We start from the raw sequence: 6,789 nt of genomic DNA, 5'->3' as shown, positions 1-6,789 counted from the left end.
GGTGTTAAGAACTTGGGGGCGGGTCTTAATCATCCAGGAAGTGCCAACTCATTCTGGAAACGTGGTGCAGGGCAGTGGACTAAACCAATAAGAAGACAAGGTCCTCATCTCCAATCTGACGATGGGTGGAAGGATATTCTTACCATGTGGAAATGGTCACAATTCCATCCAGGTCTGCATCAGCAGCACATATATTTAAAAATGTTACAAAGAAGCTTTTTTATATATATATTGTCAGAAAATTGTTGGTACTTTAGTGATCTTGCGCACTGATGTGATTAGATCTCATTGATCAAGTCATTCATCTAAAAACTTCGGAGAACTTGCTTAACATGACTTTTTTTTCTACAATCTCTCATAAAATCTTTAATTTGAGCCAATTTTAAAATGTTTTTGTTATTGCAAGGATAAAATTATGTGAATGTCCTGCACTCTAAACAGATTTTAATTACAGCCCTCTTATATACTGGGTATTACTGTTATTTTCACATGATATCTAATAGAGCAAATTAGTATTTCTTTAATTTGATTTATTTAATTTTAAAATATTTATATGTTTATTCAGTTTTATACCACATAAAACTATAATCAAGACTATAATATAACAAAAGAATAGCAGAAAGTAAAGATAGCAGATGCAAAACCAAAAAATATATGTTTTTTAAATATACAAATAATCCAATTGCTTAAATTTTATACTCCAATGCTGGAATACTGAGTAGTATTTGCAATTTATAAATATTTTTTCCACCTAAAATCTAAAGCTTTTCAAATGTTTATAGGCCTATTGTAATATTCTTGAATGATCAGTGAAGCATTTTAACATATTGGTGGTGTAACCAACCTCTACTTTATTCATTCTAAAAACTAACATTTACTTAGTTACACTGTGTTTTGTTATTAGTAAATACTTTTACTAACTGTACTTGCACTTTTGTTTTTTTAATTATGAGAAACCAATACCAGTACTTATCTACTCTTCAAAAAACTTTTTTTTTTGCATACTGTCTGAAAGTCTCTATAGCAAAACAAAAGTTAACATGTATATTTTCCTTTAATTCTATTATTTAAAATGTCAATGCTTGGAAATACCAGAAACATTTATATCTCATTTATTTTTGTAAGAAAAAATTGAACAATTTGAATTTTAAATTTGGAGTTTGTTTAATATCTTCAAATGTTTTCGCTTAATGTTTTTACCTGGTTGGCCTGTTTTATGTAATACTCAAAGTGGTCAAAGTGGAGTTACAGTGGGTCAAAAAAGTATTTGGCGTTACTGATTTTACAAGTTGTCCTACTTCAAAAGATGAGAGAGGTCTGTAATGTTCAACTACAAATCCCGGACTCTGGTGTGCAATGATAGAAGGTCAAAGGTTGGAGCTGTTGCTGTGCAACACAGACTTTCAACTCCTTCCACGGATTCTTTATTGGAATGAGGATTGGCTAGAACAGTGTTTTGTACATAGCCACATGTTATCAATATGTGTTTGCGATCATCTAACTTGCTCTTACACATCCTTTCCTTAATCGGAATCAGTCACCTTTGCAGAAAAGCATGATGTTTCCACCCCCGTGCTTCACAGTGGATATGGTGTTCTTGATGTGTACAAATAACGAGTGCCGTTTATACCAAAGAGTTCCAGTTTGATTTAATCAAACCACATGAAATTCTCCCAACTCTCCTCTGAATCATCCCGATTGTCTCTGGACATGAGCCTTTGCAGGATTTGACTCTGCAAAGACGTATTATGATACCAGTTTTTGATCTGGTCCTCCATGTAGCTCTGACCTGTTTCCTCAAGACCCCATCAGGTGAGATCTTATACGAAGCCCTAATAATTCTACAAATAGCTCCGACAGTTGATATCTTCTCTCAAAGCTGTTGTTTAGGTGAACAATCTTCTCCCCAGTGTCCTTTGACAGCTCTTTGGTCTTGGAAGATAGGTTGCAGTCTGACTGTTTAAGGGTGTGGACAGGTGTCTGTTATAAAGATAAGAGTTCAAGCGGGTGAGATCGCTGCAGGTAAAGAGTGGAGGATAGAAGGGGTTGTTAAAGAAGAAGTAACATATTTGTGGGGGACAGAATTCTTGCTCATTTGTGGGAACTAAATATCAATTCTCTGCACCATTTTGCAAATACATTCCAAAAATTTTAATTCTGAAATTATTTATTTATTTTTGATAAATTATGTCTGTCACAGCTAAATGAAGAACACTATCATATTTTCAAGTGGACAGCGTGCAGAACCAGCTACTGCCAAATTATTTCCCCATATTTAAGTAAATATTAGGATGTGTACTTTTTACTTCTTCCTGAATAATTAACAGAAAATAATCATTGTCGGAGTAGCAATATATTTTTGGGGATTCTCCATCTGTCTTTGTTCATTAGTAGATAAATTAAATAATAATTTATATTACCAAAATATTTGATTGCAAAATTGTGCATATCATGAATACAAAGGGGTAAAAAGTATACTATCTACTATCTTGCATGTAGCTCAAAAAGGATTAGAACTGATGTATTGTTAAAGTAAAGTATTCACAATAAAGTTTGCAAAATATTTAAATCTGGTTTTGATTATAAGGCTATTCAAAATCTAGGAAAGCGGTTAACGTCATCGTTTGCACTCGTTCCATGCTCTCCCCGCCTACACCCTCCCATTCGAAAACGTTACACAGTGCCCCCTACCGGCGAATGTCGGTACTTCAGCAGCTCGCTTCCTGCCTCTTTAACAAAGGGGAGGCGCCTCGTACCACGTGCCACATTTGGTCCAATAACAAACGTTGAAATACAAAACTGGTTCTAACCGGTTTCGTTCTTATACTTCACTGTATAAACTACAAAAACATTCGTTTGCATTATACATTCGCCATTTTACACAGCAACTGCAAGGCTGTCGTGTGTTGTCTCTCCGGAAAAAGTCTGTGCAACAGCTATAATTTTTTTCACTTTCTGTCTTTTTAATCCAACCCTAAAGAAAAATGGGCAAAGCAAAGGTAAGATATTTATTTTTTCATTCATTTTTATAATATTTTATAATTTTTAGCGTTCAAACTGTGGTTGTTAGTGGAGTTTGGCGTGAAAGCTGGGCTTATTTTTTTCTGCACCAGAAGAACGTCATCAGCCCCACTAACAAACGGTACTGCAATGGCGGCTCTTCAGCAGACAACTACACAAGCATCCTCCCATTCGACGAAAAAATATTAACATATGTTTTAGCTAGTGGGTAGAAAAAAAATCCTACTTATTAAACGCGACTAATAAATAGCATATAGTCGGTTTTTAGGTCCATTTGCATGCGACTACAGCAATGGAGTCGCCGTTAAGACGGTACAGAATTCCTGTCACCGACTGTCCTCTCTTGTGGCAGTGAACTGGGCATATCTTGACAGGTTGTACGCAACAATAAAAACTTTTTATCCCCTTTGTCAGCATTCGATTGGGAATTTCGACGACTTGAATATTGAGATTTTTTTCGTCGATAAATCAAATGGAAAAAAAGGCGCGCACTTTGTATATTTTTAACACAACCTGCAAATTTGAGGAAGGAGTGGGGGAGGGGTTGGAGATGATTTATTTTTTTACTTTGGGAGTGAGCAAATGAGACGCCACGCGCGGGCATTTGGTCTTTTTTATGTTTTATTTTTTTTAAATTAATTTATTGGTTTATTAAAAATAAATGAAATATACTAAAATCAGTCACCTACTTCGGAATAAAAAACATGTTTAGGCTGTTAAAAAACCTTTCTAGACTGCATTTACAAGTATTAGCTTAAAAAAACTAGTAAATGCGTAATTAAACGTCGAATATAATAATTATATAAAAAAAACATCAGATTTTCATGAAATACATATGTGTCTTATTTTTATTTTATTTCATATATTTATTAAAATTAAAAAGATTTTTCGTGCCTGTTTTTAGCAGCTACAGATCAGTAAAGAAGTAATCTAATAAGTTTACCCCCAACTGTCGGCGCGCGCTGATACAAAACAAAGGAAGCTGTCAAGGCGCCAAAGTGGTGTCATGGTGACGGGCCAGCCCAGATTTGAATTCAAATATGCGCGGGAAGCTCTTTGTTCGCTTCAAGATCAACAGCACTGACTGAGCAGAATCTTTGTTTTTCACAGTTACTTTTCAATTTCCGCCTATGATTATTAATTTTGTTTTTGAATGTGAAACTTTTATAACATACTTATTTTTTTCTCTCTTTTTTTTTCTTTCTTTCTTTTTTTAATAACAGCAAACTGTTCCCCCTGAGGTAAGTCATAAATACTTATTTTGAATCATTCTTTGCACATAATAAACCCATTTTAAAACACATTTTGGCATATTTTAGACTCGTTTAAGATTTTTAACAAGTTATATTTTGTTGATTTGCATTTAGTGCCTTTTCTTAACAGTACTTTAATGTTGTTTCTTGTTTATTTCATTTTTCTCTAAAGCAAAGAAGAACCTCCCCGCGGCTGGCACTGGTAAGAAAAAGCCCATCTACTTTTTGTTCAATTACAGTAGTTAAATATCAAATCATTATCTGTAACCTTAGTACAGAGAATATAATTTGTTTTTTCTTGCAGAAACCTAAAGCTGCACCAGTGGAGACTAAGAAAAAGGCTGCTCCAAAGGTAATATTTAGTATCATTTTACCTATAACTGATGCTTTTGGATGGCGCTCGATGATCAAATTTCGAGATTTTCCGTGTTAAATGTTCTTTTTATTGTTTTGCAGAAGGCGCCCAAAGCAAAGAAGGCCAAGCCAGCTGAGAATGGAAACACCAAGGTTGAGGTACTTAGTAAAGATAAAATACTTTTTCTTCTTAATGTACCAATTAACAGGCTTTTTTCCCCACATTATTTCTAGTTTGAAGGTTTAAAGTTAATATTTTCCATTTTTTATTTAATATATGACATATTAAAGTGTTTTTTGTTTGTTTACTCTGCATTAAAAAAACAGTCCCTTCATAGTGCAAAGATGCTTTGTTAGGTTTGTAGCAGTAAAAAATATGTTTTATTTCAATTGTGCATACAGCTGAATAAATTATTTTGTTATTTTTACTCCCTGAAATTAAAAGTGTTGACTTTTGTTGTGTTCTTTGTTTGCAGGAGCCAAAGGCTGAAGCCACCGAAGCCAAATAAATAACAGTTGATGTGCTTACTCTGTGTACTTGGTGATTGTACAGTTTTAAATAAGTATTTTTTACCAAGTTTTATATTACAAATGTCATTTATAGGTTTGTTTTGGGCTTGCACTTGATGTAACAAAACTCTGTTTTCACATTCATATCCATTTTATATCAAAATTACCGTCCATATTCTGTAGGTGTGGCATTTTTAGTTTGTCTAATCTGTTGTTTTGTTATTTTATCTTATTTGAAACTGCTGAGGAGTAGATGTTTTCAAGTTGGATTTTGAATTTAATTTTAAAGGCAGCTAAAGCATAGTAAATTTTGCAGAATAGGAACTCCTTTTGTTTTGATGTTAAACTAATAAAACAATTGCTTACCAAATGTTTTAAAACTGTATGTGGACATAATACTTAGTCCGTTTAAATGCCACAGAAAATTACTGTCTACTAGGTCAAAAGTTTGATAGATCCCCTGAAATTATGTTTTTCAATCTGGACATCCTCTTAAATTTTCTGTTAAGTTATGTTTCTGTTAGGGCAGGAGGAAACTCTTCTGGTTTCAGTGGTTGATCTTAATGTTCTTGAATAAAAACTTTTAAAATGTCCTTCTGGTCTCCTGTCTCTTTACTTTATATTTCAATTAGAAGAAGATGTAATTGAGTAAATATGCCATCATGGATTAATAATTTTAAGATAACAAAGGCACATCACAATTACATTTATTTTGCACATTTGTAACCAGATAAATTGCTTACAAATCATTTATAAATTTTTGTACAATTTCTCCCCTAGCTAATGCAATATTAATACATTGCAAAAGTACAATGATTTATATTTTTCTATACTCAAAAAGAGAACATACCTTTACTAATGAAATAAAGGCTGTTTGAAAGCAGAAAGTAAGTGGGCCTATACATGCTGCATTGAAAAAGATCCCCCCCACACACACACACTCATGAAACAATACCAGGATTATCCTAACATGCCAGTTGCGTGCTTGTGCGCTAAACGGCCAGCAGAGGGCAGTGCTGCACCATCACAGCGGAAAGACTTTTTCTTTTTCATTTCAGCTGGAGTCTTCTTTGATCTGATCTCCGTTCCGCAACTGAAAGTAGGTCAAATATGACGCGCTTTCAGTGTTTGCAAACACTGCTAAGAAAGGCGCTTTAACATTTACAGTAGCTATAAAAAGTATTGTTTTTTTTAACTAAATTATTTTTCTGCTTTGCGTCTTTAAACAATGAAAAAGTTTAAAGAGAACTTGAATTTATTTGGCGCCAATATAAAAAAAAAACCACAATTTTAATATGTTTTTCAATTAAAAGATAATGGGAAAAAAAAGGAAAATAATTAAGGCAAGTTCATTTTGCTTGATTGGCATAATGCCCTGATTTTCAATGTTTATGGCTTTCAGTTTGGATAATGCTTATTATTGACTAATCGAACACAAAAATAGACACAAGACAACGTTTTCTGATTATTTAACTTGTCCTATTTTAACAGAAGTTTTTAAACTTCACAAAATTTGTGATAGTGCTGCATCACATGGATTCTATTCATCAATGCGTTCTTATTTTCAGTGTTTTTTTTGTTTTTTTTTTTTGTGCCATCAATGTGTTTTTCTATTTTCTACAGATTCATATTTACACTATTAGCAAAAGTT

General features: G+C 33.3%; 1 long non-coding RNA gene across 1 annotated transcript; it reads left to right on the top strand.

Annotated features, from left to right (window-relative positions):
• Positions 1-2,764: 2,764 nt before the first annotated feature.
• Positions 2,765-5,731, top strand: LOC112139391. Its single transcript, XR_002917985.1, has 6 exons — positions 2,765-2,999; positions 4,245-4,262; positions 4,447-4,476; positions 4,579-4,626; positions 4,731-4,787; positions 5,105-5,731. It is a non-coding gene; the product is annotated as an uncharacterized LOC112139391 (long non-coding RNA).
• The last annotated feature ends 1,058 nt before the right edge of the window (positions 5,732-6,789 follow it).

Source organism: Oryzias melastigma, unplaced genomic scaffold (assembly GCF_002922805.2).
Source record: "Oryzias melastigma strain HK-1 unplaced genomic scaffold, ASM292280v2 sc00807, whole genome shotgun sequence".
NCBI classification, from domain to species: domain Eukaryota; kingdom Metazoa; phylum Chordata; class Actinopteri; order Beloniformes; family Adrianichthyidae; genus Oryzias; species Oryzias melastigma.
The sequence above is the reverse complement of the archived record's forward strand: the minus strand, read 5'-3'. Positions and strand labels throughout refer to the sequence as shown.